Below are 16,277 nucleotides of genomic sequence, written 5' to 3'. Positions count from 1 at the left end.
TTGATCCCTGGGTTGAGAAGGTCCCCTGGAGAAGGGAATGACTACCCACTCCAGTATTCTGACCTGGAGAATTCTTGATAGATCAATCTGCTTAATGCTAGAGAGGAAGATGGACCAGCATTCTTTTTACCCTCCCTCTCAGCTTTATCAGGTAGCTTTCACTTGAAAGCCCTAGAAATTCGTGAAGCCACTAAAGCAAACACTAGATTTTAGGCTTTTGTACTGAGAGAAAATTGCCTTTGAAAGTTTCTGTTTTGGCACAAATTACTAATGTGATTAGAAAAATCAATGAAACTTCCTCATCATGCCTGTATTTGTTGCTGTTTAGTCACTACCTTGAGCCCGACTCTTTGCAACCCCGTGAACTGTAACCCACCAGGCTCCTCTGTCCATGGGATTTCCAAGACAAGAATACTGGGGTGGGTTGCTATATCCTTCTCCAGGGGATCTGCTCGACCCAGGGATTGAACTCATCCTGAAGAAGATCTTCTGCATTGGTGGTGGATTCTTTACCACTGAGCCCCGGGGGAAGCCCAGACCCATATTTACTAATTGTCTAAAAAAAGGATTGGCTTTAATAAGATATACAGTGTAGCAGAACAGAAAATGCTGTCTTACAGTCCCAGTGAGGAGACATAATTGCCACACGAAGGGGTTTTTTTCTTATTTGAAAAATATAGTCCTCATTGCCATGGCAAAGACCTGTAATGTATATCCTCTTTAATATGGCTACTGAAGCTCAGCTATAAGCCCTGAATAAGCAGGTTATTCAATCACAGAGAATCTGAGCAACGTTATGTTCAAAGACATAAAAGATGATGACTGCAATTTTTTGGCTTCAGTGTTCAGGAACATATACAGACTCCTGTGATTGCCCATTGAGTAAGGCACAGTTTTCTTTACTGCATTAACATTTTTCATCAAATGAAAATTTCAAAAAGTGTAAAATTCTAAGAAGGCAATGGTATTTAACAAAAAAGAAACAGATTTCATGGTGGTTCTATCCATTAGCTTTTATGAATATTAGTCATGCATCAGAATGATTGACATCCTACCCAAGCTCTGCTCCTCACTGGTTATGTAACCTTGATTAAGTTACTAAACATCTCTACACCTCAATTATGTCATATGTAAATTGGAAGTTTCCTAGTATCTACCTGAGAGGTGGAGAGGGATTTAAAAGCTTAGCCCATTGCCCATAAACCTGTCAATGTCACATACTGGGGACAAACAGAGCTCAGTGAGTGAATAAAATGATTTGTGAAAGAAACATTATTTTAAGACACATGTGGTGTCTTAAAGCAATACAATCCTAAAGCAGGAGACTCAGTCATGTATACTATATTCTCAGCACTTATTCATGTGACTGGCATATATGAGTAGGTGCTCAAAAAGTTGTCCCGAATGAATGCAGGGATAGCTTGGAATCATTATATCTCATGTAAGCAGTAAATCATAATTTTAAAGAGCATTTTCTCTTGTACTTACTCATTTTACATCCATAAGGAAATGTTGGTGCCAAATAAAGCAAAATGAAATGAAACAAATATGAAAACACAAAAAGTCAAACCTCTAACTAAAAGTAGATCCATTTAGAGCAATAGAGCTCCTGCACATGAATGCTCATACCAGCATTATTTATAAGAGCTAAAAAGTGGAAATAACCAAATGTTTCCAAAACAATCATTCTTCAAGTGAAGAATGGATATGGAGAGTTAAGTGACCATAAGGAGTAGTGAAGAACTGATATAGAGACACACCATGGAGAGATTCCGCTAGTTGAAAGAAGACGGTACAAACAGTCATATGCGATCTGATTCTGTCTCTAGGAAACGCCCAGAACCGTCAAATCCATAGAGACAGAGAACAGAGGAGTGGATGCCAGTGTCTGGGAGTAACGGGAAACGGGAGTGACTGCTAATGGGTACAAAGTTTCTTCCTGGGGTGGTGTTCTGGAATCAGATAGTACTGATGACTGCACAGCTCTGTGAACATGCTAAAAACCACTCAATTGTACAGTTAAAAGCGTGAAGGTGATGATATGTGAATTATCTTTATAAAGCTGTTATTTAAAAAGTGATAGAGCTGAAAATACTCGTATTAATTACAGATCAAGTGCTGGGACAGAAAGAGTCCTGGGGGTTCTAACCTACCAATATCAGGACAAAATAAGATGGTTATAATGCTTTGATCTTAAAGAGAAGGGTAAAATTTATGAAGCAAATTCAGCATGTATTTCAGGATCCCTTAATTTCAGGGCCCCTTATTTCAAGGCCCAGTGTCCTGGGCCCAAGAAACTTGATTCGGCAATTTCATTTTCTTTTTCTTAAGGAGAGCCTCTGAAATCACAGAAGGCTCCGGCTCTGCAAAACCTTCATCTGTACCTGTCAGTCCCACAGAATCATTCGAGAGGGATAAAGGACGGTGAGGTTCAGAGACCTCCAGAATGCCAGGACGAATTTCTCTCGGTGAGTTTCATTCATTGCAAGTTACAGTGAGAGCCACACATTTCTCTGTTTTCTGCTCCTCTGCTGTGGGAACATTGTGAATATGTCAAGAATTTAGAATCCCGGTCAACAAAAGTCCCTCTTTTCACTAACGGACTGAGTGTTTGCTTGGTCACTGAATTTGACACATTTCAAAAGGATCAGAGGCCTCAATACAGTGATAAAGATAATATGTCAGGTTACATGGTCATGTTTATGTCCAGAAATTCTCACTGCACAGATCCTCAAGACCAGAGTCGCGATCATGACCTAGCGTTCTGTAAAGAGCTGCCATGATGACAAGACGAGGGTGGAGCTGTGCCACCAACATAGAAGCAAGACACCTCATGCGCAAAATGTTCACTGACTAGACTGCTCTGACCCACAGGGGCCTTGACAGAAGGAATATCTTCTCAGGAAACCATCTTCATGGGACTCTCAGCAGCAGCATTTCTTGAGCAACCATAAGAGTTGGAAAAGTCAAGGGAAGAGAGTGTAAAGGTCCCAGTCACTAAAGATGGAGTGTCTGCAGGTGAAACTCAGCAAGACACAAAATTCTGGTCTGAATTATAAAAATCAGACAGTAACTTCAAGGTCATACATTCATCCATGATCGAAGTGCCCTGGGAGTTTTCATCAACAGGTTGTGACATATTTCAGCATGTATCAACTGAACTGTCACTGAACAGAGTTAATGTCTTTTGAACTGTGGTGTTGGAGAAGACTCTTGAGAGTCCCTTGGACTGCAAGGAGATCCAACCAGTCCATTCTGAAGGAGATCAGACCTGGGATTTCTTTGAAAGGAATGATGCTAAAGCTGAAACTCCAGTACTTTGGCCACCTCATGCGAAGAGTTGACTCATTGGAAAAAACTCTGATGCTGGAAGGGATTGGGGTCAGGAGGAGAAAGGGACGACAGAAGATGAGATGGCTGGATGGCATCACTGACTCGATGGACCTGAGTCTGGGTGAACTCCGGGAGTTGGTGATGGACAGGGAGGCCTGGCCTGCTGTGATTCGTGGGGTCGCAAAGAGTCGGACACGACTGAGCAACTGAACTGAACTGAACTAAATGTCACTTCCAGGAATTCTATGCCATCTGGAGAAATGTGACTGGGCTAAAAACAGGCATTTCTGGAGAAGGCCTTTTAGATTCCTCTCTTCACTGTCCCTCCCAGATTCCTCTCTGTAGACCAATCCAAGAATTGCAGCGTTCTTGGCACTGAGCTTCAGAGCTGGAAGTACTTTGACGATGCCTCTGGCATAAAACAGGGGCTTCCCACGTGGCTCAGTGGTAAAGAATCTGCCTGTCAAACAGGAGACACGGGTACCATTCCTGGGTCGGGATAATTCCCAGGAGAAAGAAATGGCAACCCACTCCAGTCATCTTGCCTGGGAAATCCCATGGACAGAGGAGCCCTACAGTCATAGAGTCGGAAAAGAGTCGGACATGACTTAGTACATAAACAACAACACAGCTAGCATAAAACACCTAAGACAGAAACAGCAACCCCCCTGCAGGGCTGCCCACAGCCAGAGCCCCATCTGCACTCGGGGTTTGTGCTCAGCTCCCCCTCAGCCCTCTCTCACTGTGTCACTCACAGCACAGTAGTACACAGCCGAGTCTGATGTTTGCACTGCCCGTTTCTACAGGTGGAAGGAGCTGTCAGTCCTAACAAGAGTGGCCTGAAAACCTTCACTCTTTGGCTTCTGGTCTTTCATTGAGCCCTTCAGGAGGAGTTGAGGAGCTTTGTTGAGATGCTGGACGTACCAGAAAACATAGGGATCTGAATACGTGGTCTGGTAAGTGCAGTTCAGGGTCAGGAGAGCCCCCTCTGAGACAGTCACTGGGCCCTCTTTCTGGTTCACTGAGTCACCATTGGTCCCTCCTGGAAGACAATCACTTTGTTATCGTAGAAATGTACAGGAGGAGAGTTTTCAGCCAGAGAAGAAAAATAAAACTTACCTATAATCATAGGAAAATGAAAAATCATTAACATTTAGGATAAAATGTTACTTACTGAATATTAAGATGACCAGAAGAACTGAGTGAGTGGCAGAATGCATGTTCGCAAAAGAAAACGATCCTTGTTCCCTGGAATACACAAATCTAATAAATTTAGTCTCCATCTGAATGTTACAGAAGCTGCTCGCTCAGAAACTGAGAGCCCCTTTCTGTACTTCAGCAATACTCTTTCTTGTGGCTACAAAGCAGGCAAGTGAAACCAGCTCCTGAATACAATGGGGAACCGCATCTGAAGGAAGCCCCGCCCTCTGGTGGTGATCATGAAAATTGCACCACAGTGCGGTCTGACCTATTCCTTCTGATAATAGCTTGTGGGGTACATACAGGAGAATGGGACAGGACCCTTAGAAGAGAGTCCTAAACATAAGCGTGCTTAGGCAAATAGTCTATTATTACTTCCATAATTTTTTGCATGGTACAGGTATCTCTAGCTTCTCAAGAATCCCCAGTTACAATTTCTAGATGGAATAGTCAGAGGTTTCTTCCTTGCATGTGTCTCCGATTTCCATGGGTCAGAGAAGGATCCCTCTGTATGGAAAGTGCTTCCTCCTCAACCCAAGTCATTTCTCTGAAGTAGTTATATTCATGTTGACTCTGTCAACATGCCATGGAGAAAATTTTTGTAAGGCAGGTGTCAAATAATGTGCAGTTAAGTGATAAGGTTATTATCATGGAATGACATATTTGTAAAACATAACAAAAATAAAATATGTGACTTCTTTTTCACTGATAACAGTAGAGTTGATCTTCCAATTGGAAAACTATTTTTGGACCTTGAACATCAGGTAGCACAGAGATAAGGAAAACAGATGAGATGAGCACTAACATTGCCCAGCTTACTTCATGGAGGCAGTTTCCAGGCACCAGTGCATGAGGGGTTTACCAAAAATAGTGCAGCTGTCTCACTGTGGGACTAAGACAGAATAGGAGAACGGAGATCCTGAAATACCTAAAAATTGTGGACGTCTGTACCAGAGAGGAGGAATGTTGAAAAAAGAGAGAGAGAGAGATAAGCACAAGGCAGGGCTTGGAGGGGAGAGTGGGGTGGGGGGGGGAATTGGACCATCCTTGGATGACAGCAACCTTACACCTTTAGCCTCATGAGGGACAGGTGACCTTACTTAGGTGACCTTACTTAACCTGGTTCTTGAGATGTCCTTTTACCTCTTGTCACATAGTTGTTTTAATTCAACTAAGTATTTTTTTAGAATGTCAGGTTTAGGTGGTTAGCATGTTAGCTGGGCACTCTTCATTCCTGAGGCATGTGTGGCATCGATCTGTCTTCTGTTTGTTTGTTTGTTTTCTTAGGGATTCAGGGATCTCAGTGGAAAGAACTGTTGGCTCAGTGTCTGTCAGCCTGTTTGTCTAGTTTCTTGTGCAATTATTTGTGCCAGTGAAGCGAACCCAGCAGATTTAATGGGGTCATTTCATAGCTTGTTCTTTTCTCCAGGATAGGGTTTATTATATGCAAAGTCTGACTATATTATGGTGAGAATTGCTGCCATTGTTCTTTGCTGACATTAACCATTTTAAGGCATGGGAACGTGTGGCTGCAGACAGCTGTGAGGTTGCCTTACACGGGCTCTCGGGGAAGCATTGTCAATCCAGTAACAATGGCTGTGACTAAGTCAGTTGAACTCAAGAATAGTCTTCTTCAAATGTGACTTTTTCACCTACTGAGATTTTCTCACCAGTTAAAATGAGCTTTGTTGCTTCTTACCAAAACTGGGATCATTTAAATGCACATCTGTTTGCTGAGCTGTTCTTTTTACTTGTTTTGTTTTTTGTCTGTGCCAGGTCTTAGTTTAGGCTTGTGGGATCTAGTTCCCTGACCAGGGATTGAATCTGGGCCCCTTCAATGTGAGTGCAGAGCCCCAGTGACTGAACCAATGCTCCCCCTAAAATTAGAATCTTGAGTTGAAGTTATCATGCTGGCAGAACTCTCTGGCTTAGCAGATCACCTAGGTTCTCTTAAACTCTTGTGCATTTTCAGGAATCCCTAGTCTCCAGCATTCATTCTGGAAATTTACAGGGTTGTCTACAATGTGGAAACAAAAGTCAGACACGATTCCTACCTTAAATTGCTTTCAGTTGATTGAGGAGCAGGTGAGCAAAAAAAAAAAAAAAACAAAAAAAAAAAACTATATATATATATCCTATGCCCTGTCTGTACTCCCACTAGCCTAGACCACAATATGTGAAATGAGGGATCAGACTGGAAGTAGAAAGCTGATGCAGTTACCACCCGGGGAATAAAACCTGCTGCTGCTGCTACTGCTAAGACGCTTCAGTCGTGTCCGACTCTGTTCGACCCCATAGATGGCAGCCCAACAGGCTCCCCCGTCCCTGGGATTCTCCAGGCAAGAACACTGGAGTGGGTTGCCATTTCCTTCTCCAATGCATGAAAGTGAAAAGTGAGAGTGAAGTCGCTCAGTCATGTCCAACTCTGTGTGACCCCATGGACTGCAGCCTACCAAGCTCCTCCGTCCATGGGATTTTCCAGGCAAGAGTACTGGAGTGGGGTGCCATTGCCTTCTCCATAAAACCTGCTAGAATACTTTATTTCCCCACCGTTAAGATTTATTTTTGTTCCTTCATCTCCCTCTCCATTTCTGTGGCCTCTTTATTAAGCTGTTGAGCCCCCATTGCTGAGGTGGCCAGCACCTAGTGTGCAGGACTCTAGGATGTCAGGGAGGAAGGCAGTGCTTACCTTCAGGTGGGTGTCCAGATTCACCCTAAGTGATGATGGTGACTACATCTGCCAAGACCATAAAACTACTATAACTATTAAACTCTGCATTTAAGTAGTTGTGCCAATAAATTGGGCTTCCCAGATGCTAAGTGATAAAGAATCTGCCTGCCAATTGAGGAGACAAGGGTTCAATCCCTGGGTCAGAAAGATCTCCTGGAGAAGGGAATAGCAACCCACTCCAGTATTCTTGCCTGGAAAACTCCATGGACTGAGGAGCCTGGTGGGCTACAGTCCACGGTGTTGCAAAGAGTCAGATACCACTGAGCAACTCACGCACGCCTACAAATTGTGAAATGACAATGATTCCGTATCCTGGTCACATCTCACAGACTGCCCAGCAGTAAAACAGACATCTCTTCCCACCTGCTGTGCCCACCACTGTCCTTCCAGAAAGTCTGCTCCTCGAAGCTGCAGACAGGAATTCAGCCTGCAGAGATGCAGAGGGGACTCTCTGTGCAATGGACATGATTGTATCAGGGATGCAGAGCAGTGACCCAAGTGGCTCCACATCCTGCTCATGAGCAGAGGAGTGTGGAGATGTTCCTGCTTTGGGAGGGGGTGATATTTTCTCCTAGTTTCTTGAGCAGGTGAAAAAGCTCACTCTGCTGCCAAGATAGTTTATTGTAAGAGTACATAAACACTTTTTCCCTGTGTCTGAAATGCGACTGATTGATGAATTAATTTTCCCTGTTTTTGTTGCTGTTCGGTCCCTAGGTCATGTCTGACTCTTTACGACCCCATGAACTGCTGCATGCCAGGAGCTTTATTCTCTCTTTCCTTGACTTTTCCATCCCTTCTGGTTGCTCCAGAAATGCTCTGCCTAAGTAAGTTCCAAGAGGAGAGCTTCCTGACAAGATATTCCTTCTGAAGGGCCCTGTGGATCGGAGCAGCTCACTTTGTAAATATTGCAGGAGTTGTGTGTCCTTCCCTGTCCTTTACTATCTCCCAGAGTTTGCTAAACTCATGTCCATTGAGTCAGTGATGCCATCAAACCATCATCCTCTGTCACCTCCTTATCCTCTTGCCCTCAATCTTTTCCAGCATCAGGGTCTTCTCCAGTGAATCGGTTCTTCACGTCAGGTGGCCAAAATATTGGAACTTCAACCTCAGCATCAGTCCTTCCAATGAATATTCAGGACTGATCTCCTTTAGGACTGACTGGTTTGATCTCCTTGCAGTAAGGGACTCTCAAGAGTCTTCTCCAACACCACAGCCAGAAAGCATCAATTCTTTGGCACTCAGCCTTCTTTATGGTCCAACTCTCACATCCATACATGATTACTGGGAAAACCATAGCTCTGACTATATGGACCTTTGTGGGTAAAGTAATGTCTCTGCTTTTTAATATGCTGTCTAGGTTGGTCATAGCTTTTCTTCCAAGGAGCAAGCATCTTTTAATTTCATGGCTGTGGTCACCATTTGCATGATTTTGAAGCCCAAGAAAATTAAATCTGTCACTGTTTCCACATTTTCCCCATCTATTTGCCATAAAGTGATGGGACCAGATGCCATAATCTTATATTTTTTTAATGTTGAGCTTTAATCCAGCTTTTTCACTCTCCTCTTTCACCTGCATCAAGAGGTTCTTTAGCTTCTTTTCACTTTCTGCCATCAGAGTGGTATCATCCGCATATCTGAGGTTGTTGACATTTCACCTGGCAATCTTGATTCCAGCTTATGAGTCATCCAGCCCTGCATTTCACATGATGTACTCCACGTATAAGTTAAATAAGCAGGGAAACAATATATCGCCTTGACGTACTCCTTTCCCAATTTTGAACCAGTCATTGTTCCATATCCAGTACTAACTGTTGCTTCTTGTCCTGCATACAGGTTTCTTGGGTATCCCCATCTCTTTAAGAATTTTCCACAGTTGGTTGTGATCCACACAGTGAAAGGCTTTAGTGTAGTCAATGAAGCAGAAATAGATTATTTTTTAAATCGCCTTGCTTTTCTCTGTTTCCAGCAGATATTGGATCTGCTGTGGTTCCTCTGCCTTTTCTAAACCCAGCTTCTACATCTGAAATTCTTGGTTCACGTACTGCTGAAGCCTAGCTTGAAGTATTTTGAGCATAATCTTGCTTGCATGTGAAATGAGTGCAATTGTATGGTAATTTGATCATTCTTTGGCATTCATTCCCTGAGATGAGGTTATTAGCAAAGAGAATATCCTGTACCCAGTTTGAATACAAACAATCCACACAACACCTGCGATATTTACAGAGTGGGCTGCTCTGATCCACAGGGCCTTTGACAGAAGGAATATCTTCTCAGAAATTCTCCTTCTGGAACTTATTTAGGCAGCAGCATTTCTGGAGCAACCAGAAGGGATGGAAAAGTCAAGGAATGAGAGAATAATGCTCCATTCCCCGAAGATGGAGCGTCTGCAGGTGAAACTCAGCAGGATACACAATCTTGGCCTGAATTTTAAAAACCAGAGACTAGCTTCCAGGTCACACAGTCATCCATCAACAATGTGCCTTGGAATTTTCTTTAACACATTGTGAAATATTTCAGCATATATAATCTGAATTGTCATTGAAGAGTTAATGTCACTTTAAGGGATTCTATGCCATCTGGGGGGATGTCGATGGGTTGAAAACAGGCATTTTTGGAGAAAAGCGCTTAGGTTCCTCTTTACACTGTCCTGCCCCAGATTCCTCTGTAGGACAATCCAAGAATTCCAAGGTCCTTGGCTTTGAGTATCAGAGCTGGAAGTGCTTTGACAGTACCTCTGGAGAGAGAAACAACACCCCTTCCAGGGCCGTCCACATCCAGAGCCCCATCTGCACTCTGGGTTTGTGCTCAGCTCCCCCGCAGCCCTCTCTCACTGTGTCACTCAGAGCACAGTAGTACACAGCCGAGTCTGATGCTTGCACTGCCTGTTTCTGCAGGTGGAAGGAGCTGTCACGCTTAACAAGAGTGGCCTGAAAACCTTCATGCTCTACCTTCTTGTCTGCAGTTAAGCCCTTCAGGAGGAGTTGAGGAGCTTTGTTGAGATGCTGGATGTACCAGAAAAGATAGGGAACCGAACTAGCAGTCTGGTAAGTGCAGTTCAGGGTCATGAGAGCCCCCTCTGAGACAGTCACTGGGCCTTCTGTCTGGTGCACTGAGTCACCATTGGTCCTTCCTGGAAGAGAATCACTTTGTTATCGTAGAAATGTACAGGAGGAGTTTTCAGTCAGAGAAGAAAAATAAAACTTACCCACAATTATAAGAAAGTGAAAAATCATTAACATTTAGAATAAAATGTTACTTACTGAATATTAAGATGACCAGAAGAACTGAGTGAGTGGCAGAATGCATGTTCGCAAAAGAAAACGATCCTTGTTCCCGGGAATACATCAGTCTAACAAATCTAGTCTTCATCTGGATTTTACAGAAGCTCGTCACTCAGAAACTGAGAGCCCCTTTCTGTACTGCAGCAATATTCTGTCTTGTGGCTACAAAGCAGGCAAGTGAAACCAGCTCCTGAATACAATGAGGAACCCCATCTGAAGGAAGCCCCGCCCTCTGGTGGTGATCATGAAAATTGCACCACAGCGCGGTCTGACCTATTCCTCCTGATAATAGTTTGTGGGGTACATACAGGAGAATGGGACACGACCCTAAGAAGAGAGTCCTAAACATAAGCGTGCTTAGGGAAATAGTCTATTATTACTTCCATAATTTTTTTGCATGGTACAGGTATCTCTAGCTTCTCAAGAATCCCCAGTTACAATTTCTAGATGGAATAATCAGAGGTTTCTTTCTTGTATGTGTCTCCAAGATTCCCATGGGTCAGAGAAGGATCCCCCTGAATGGAAAGTGCTTCCTCCTCAACCCAAGTCATTTCTGTGAAGTAGTTATATTCATGTTGACTCTGTCAACATGCCGTGTAGAAAATTTTATCTAAGGCAGATGTCAAATAATGTGTAGTTAAGTGATAAGGTTATTATCCTGATTTATCATGGAATGACAGCTTTGTAAAACACAATAAAAGTAAAATATGTGACTTCTTTTTCACTGATAACGGTAGAGTTGATCTGCCAATTGGAAAACTATTTTTGGACCTTGAACATCAGGTAGCACAGAGATAAGGAAAACAGATGAGATGAGCACTGACATTGCCCAGCTTACTTCATGGAGGCAGCTTCCAGGCACCAGTGCACGAGGGGTTTACCAAAAATAGTGCAGCTGTCTCATTGTGGGATTGAGACAGAATAGGAGAACGGAGATCCTGAAATACCTAAAAATTGTGGACATCTGTAGCAGAGAGGAGGAATGTTGAAAAAAGAGAGAGAGAGAGATAAGCGCAAGGCAGGGGTTGTGGGTGAGAGTTGGGGGGAGTTGGACCATCCTTGGATGACGGCAACCTTACCCCTTTAGCCTCATGAGGGACAGGTGAGCTTAATTAGGGCCTTGGTTCTTGAAACACCATCACTATCATTTCACTTCTTGTCACATAGTGGTTTTAACTCAACTAAGCATTTTTTTTAGGATGTCAAGTTTAGATGCTTACTATATTAGCCAGGCACTCTTCATTCCAGAGACTCGTGTGCGTGGTGTTCCTCTGTCTTCTGTTGTTTGTCTTATTAAGGATTCAGGAATCTCTGTGGAAAGAACTGTTTGCTCCGTGTCTGTCAGCCCATTGGTCTGGTTTCCTGTGCAATTATTTGTGCCAGTAAAGTGAACCCAGAAGAAGATTTAAGTGGTCATTTCATAGCTTGTTTTCTCTAGGGTTGGATTTCCTTATGCAAAGTAAGTCTCTATTATGGTGAGAAGTCAAAACATTGTTCTTTGCTGACGTAAACCATTCTAAGGCGTGGCAACGCTGCGGCTGCAGGCAGCTGGGAGGTGGCCTGACACGGGCTCTCAGGGCAGTGCTGTCACCCAGGAACAATGCTGTGACTTCTAGTTGAATTAAGTCTGCTTTGTTTATTTTTGTTTTTATTTCCAATACTCTAGGAGGTGGGTCAAAGAGGATCATGCTGTGATGTATGTCAAAGAGTTTACTGCCTATGTTTTCCTCTAAGAGTTTTTTGGATTCTGGACTTCATTTAAGTTGTTAATCCATTTTGAGTTTATTTTGTGTTCGGCGTTGGGAAGGGTTCTAGTGTCATCCTTTTACCTGTAGCTTTCCAATTATCTTCCAATAAAAATACACGTTTCTAAATGGCAATGACCAAGTCAGTTGAACACAAGAGCAATCTTCTTCAAATGATACCTGTTAATGGACATAGAATTTCTCAACAGTCAAAATGACCTGTTTCTCTAAAATTAGCGTGTTTTTTTTAATGCACAGCTGTTTGCTGAGCTGTTCTGTTTTGTTTTTGCTTTTGGCTGTGCCGGGTCTTAATTTCGGCTTGTGAGATCTAGTTCCCTGATCAAGGATCAAACTCAGGCCCCCGGCACTGGGAGCAGAGTCCTATCCCCTGGACCAAAGTTCCCCCTAAAATTAGGTCTTGAGTCAAGTAATCATGCTGGCAGGACTCTTGCTCAGCGGATCACCGAGTTTCTCTTAAACTGTTGTGCATGTTCAGGAATCCCTAGGCTCCAGCATTCATTCTGGAAACTTACAGAGTTGTCTACAACATGGAAACCTAAACCAGACATGATTCCTATCTCAAACTGCTTTCAGTTGACTGAGGAGCAGGTTAAAAAAAAAAAAAAAATTCCTCTGTCTTGTCTGTAGTCCCACTAGCCTGGACCCAGAGATGTGGAATGAGGGATCAGACTGGAAGTAGAGAGCTGACACAGTTACATCCAGGGGAATAAAACCTGCTTGGATACTTTCCTTTCACTGTTCAGATTTAGTTTTGTTTTTTCATCTCCCTCTCCCTTCCTATGCCCTGTTTGTCGAAGCCTCAGTGCTCAGGTGTCCAGCACCCAGTGTGCAGGACTCTAGGTTGTTTGGAGGAAATCTGTGTTTACCTCCAGGTGGCTGTTCAGACATCCCCCCTGTTAGATAAGGATGGGGACTACATCCTCCAGGAATATTAAAACCATTATAACTATTAAATTCTGCATTTTTATAGCTGTGCCTATAAATTTTTAAATGACAATGATTCAGTGTTTATGCCACATCTCCTAGATTGCCCAGAAATAAAACATATACCTCTTTTCTCCTTCTGTGTCCCCTCACTATCCTTACAGAAAGTCTGGTCCTGAATTTGCAGACAAGAGTTCAGCCTGCAGAGATGCAGAGGGTAAACTCTGTGCAATGGGCCCAATTGTAGCAGAGATGCAGAGCACTGACCCAAGTGGCTCCACATTCCTGCTCAGGAGCAGAGGAGTGGGGAGATGTTCCTGCTTTGGGAGGGGTGATACTTTCTCCTAGTTTCTTGGAGCAGGTAAAAAATTCACTCCACTCCAATAGAAGTCTGCCTTCAAACTGGATACAGGATGAGAATATCTGCTTTGCCAGTGATCACTTCATCTCAGGGAAAATTAATTCATCAATATTAAGTTTCAGATATATTGAAAAAGTGTTTATATACTCTTAAAACAATAACAGGAAAAAAATCTCTCCTTAACTTACACAGAGATTTTGTATCTCACAAGTTATGCAATAGAGTATATTTTTTTAGGTGAAAAATGCCATTTCTTCATTATCTTTTATCTTGACATGTGGAACTTTGCTGAATGTTTATTAACTGTGTGCAAGGCTGAAAGCAAATCAGTTTGAAGGCTGCAGTGAATATTGATCATGTCTTAGAGCATTTTTCCATTGATCTGTCAACAAATATAGGAAAATACACCTCAGTTATATAGTCAGGGGAATTAAAGTGGCCCTGCCTGGCGCTGAGAAGGGCACTTTTATGTTGAGCATAAGTCACCTGCTCTTCTCTATCAGGACCGGGGGCTTGTCTGGAGGGGCTGCTGAGAATGGGAACACTGATCACAGGGCTACCAAACCCTGTAGGTGGCATTTCTAGCAGCGCCAACATGGCCCTGGCTTTTCACTGAGCTTTGGTTCCTTTCTTGAAAAATAGGGAGAAACTTTGTGTTATTAAAAAAAATGGCATGAATGAAAATCTAATGTAGGTACTGGAACAAACTTTGCCTTTTATATTAATAATGGTCGTCAGTGAGTGAAACTTGCTGTATCAAGATGCCATAATATGTACCTGTGCTTAAAATTTTATTTATATAAAACACACAAGCAGGTGTGTTTATATATAATTTAATTTTATAATGATTTTAAACAGACAGAGATATATAAATGGTTTTGATTCTTAAGTCCATGAAGTAGGTTCTATTATTGCCATTTTACATATGAAGACACTGATGCACAGAGAGGCTAAGGAGAACCTCAAAAGTCATGCTGTGATGCAGATGACAGGTTTGAATCCAGCTAATTTCAATTCATCATTTTTTAAGGATGATATCAAATGTATACAAAAGTGTTCAGGATGAAAGAACAAAGTCTGGGCCTGTCCTCGCCTCCCGCCTGTATTCCTGTCCCTTTTCCTCCTCCCTCTCCCATCCAGCGAAGCAGAACAGTGTTCCTGAGTGTTAAAGGCAGGTGACTTCCCATGTCACTCTACTCTCTTCCTGTGCCCATGGCTTCTTATTACACTGTGAGCAATGTGAGCAGCACCTTGATAACTTCTACAACATCTAAGAGTCCTTTCTTAAGTAAGGGAGGGTGTTAGGAACTCAAAAAGGATAGTGAACTAAGTGGTCCTGTGAGGTGAGTAAAATTTTGGAAAGGACTTCCCTGGTGGCTCAGATGGAAAAAATATCTGTCTGCAATACAGGAAACCTAGGTTTAGTCCCTGTGTCAGGAAGATTCCCTGGAGGGAAAAATGGCAACCCACTCGAGGAATCCTGCCTGGGGAATGCCATGGACAGAGGGGCCTGGCTACAGTCCACAGGGTTGAAAAAGGGTTGCACACAACTGAGCGACTCACACTCACTCAACAGCAGCTTCATAACTAGCCTTTACACGTTACAGACGAGGAAGCAGAAAGTCAAAGTGAACTACTTGCTTAAGGTCACAGTCTGTGCTGTGATATCCTTTCTGCCTACTATCCTGTACTGGACACCACTACAGCCCCCTGGAACCTGAGCTCCATCAAAGCAGACATCACATCTGTCTTGCCAACTAATGTTTCCCCAATGCTTACCAGAAAACTAAGAATTAATGAATAAACTATACTGAAATTTCTCACACTGGGATCCATGCTGTGATGATAAAAATCACAGGGAAAAAAACATGTATATTTCCATGAGATGTTAATTCAGATTTGTTTGCTTTGTGGATCAGCTTCTATATTAGGACTAATAATTTAAAATTTTATTTTGGGGCTATTCATGTTGTGAATGGTAAATCTGCATATTTTTAAAGATAAAATGAGTCTATATCAAAGGCATTATGCAATCAAACATGACTTTTGACCTCTACCCCAGAAGATGTTGTGCTCTTAGATATTTTTATAGAGAAGCTAGAAATCCAGTTTTCAATGTGATGTCTGATTTTTAAATAATAACCATAACTACTAGCTTCATATACACAGTCCAATGTTGCAGCCTCCTTCTTCACCACAGAAATTGCAGACTGGATTTGAGTTACCTCCTTGGTCATGCTGGATCCTGCAGAAAAGAGCCTTTATTTACAACAATGATGGTATAGGGGATGAAGTGGCTTAGGACCTAAACTCCGATTCCATTGCCCATTATCCCTCCCTTTCAAGATGCATCAGGTAACAATGCTCTCTGCCCTCCCCACAACCTTGGCACTGAGAGAGGTGCATGAGTCCTTATGTGTAGCCGCCCTCACCAAGACAGACAGAGGCTGTGCCTGCCCTAGGCGCACTGGCAACCAGCATATGGGCAGCTTCTCCCTACAGTGATGTGGCCTCTGCTCCATTTCAGATCCAGATCTGAATTCTGCACCCTGTGCTCAAGAGGTCCAGGCAGAGCTCCTGAGCTGTGTGATGCTTCTGCCCCACGCAGGAAACTGAGTCAGCAGCTGGAGGGCCGTTTGTCTGTGTTGTGTCACACGCTTCCTTTATAGGAGGGAAATGCT

General features: G+C 43.0%; 2 long non-coding RNA genes across 2 annotated transcripts; one reads left to right on the top strand and one right to left on the bottom strand.

Moving 5' to 3' along the window:
- The first annotated feature begins 505 nt into the window (after positions 1-505).
- LOC123464690 lies at positions 506-10,295 on the top strand. Its single transcript, XR_006639744.1, has 3 exons — positions 506-2,468; positions 4,140-4,289; positions 10,159-10,295. It is a non-coding gene; the product is annotated as an uncharacterized LOC123464690 (long non-coding RNA).
- On the bottom strand, positions 9,986-14,973 carry LOC123464689. The gene is made up of 2 exons (XR_006639743.1): positions 10,525-14,973; positions 9,986-10,394 (listed from the first exon to the last, which is right to left on the bottom strand). It is a non-coding gene; the product is annotated as an uncharacterized LOC123464689 (long non-coding RNA).
- Between the last annotated feature and the right edge of the window lie 1,304 nt (positions 14,974-16,277).

This window comes from Bubalus bubalis, chromosome 11 (assembly GCF_019923935.1).
Source record: "Bubalus bubalis isolate 160015118507 breed Murrah chromosome 11, NDDB_SH_1, whole genome shotgun sequence".
NCBI classification, from domain to species: domain Eukaryota; kingdom Metazoa; phylum Chordata; class Mammalia; order Artiodactyla; family Bovidae; genus Bubalus; species Bubalus bubalis.
This window is presented reverse-complemented; position numbering and strand designations above follow the sequence as displayed.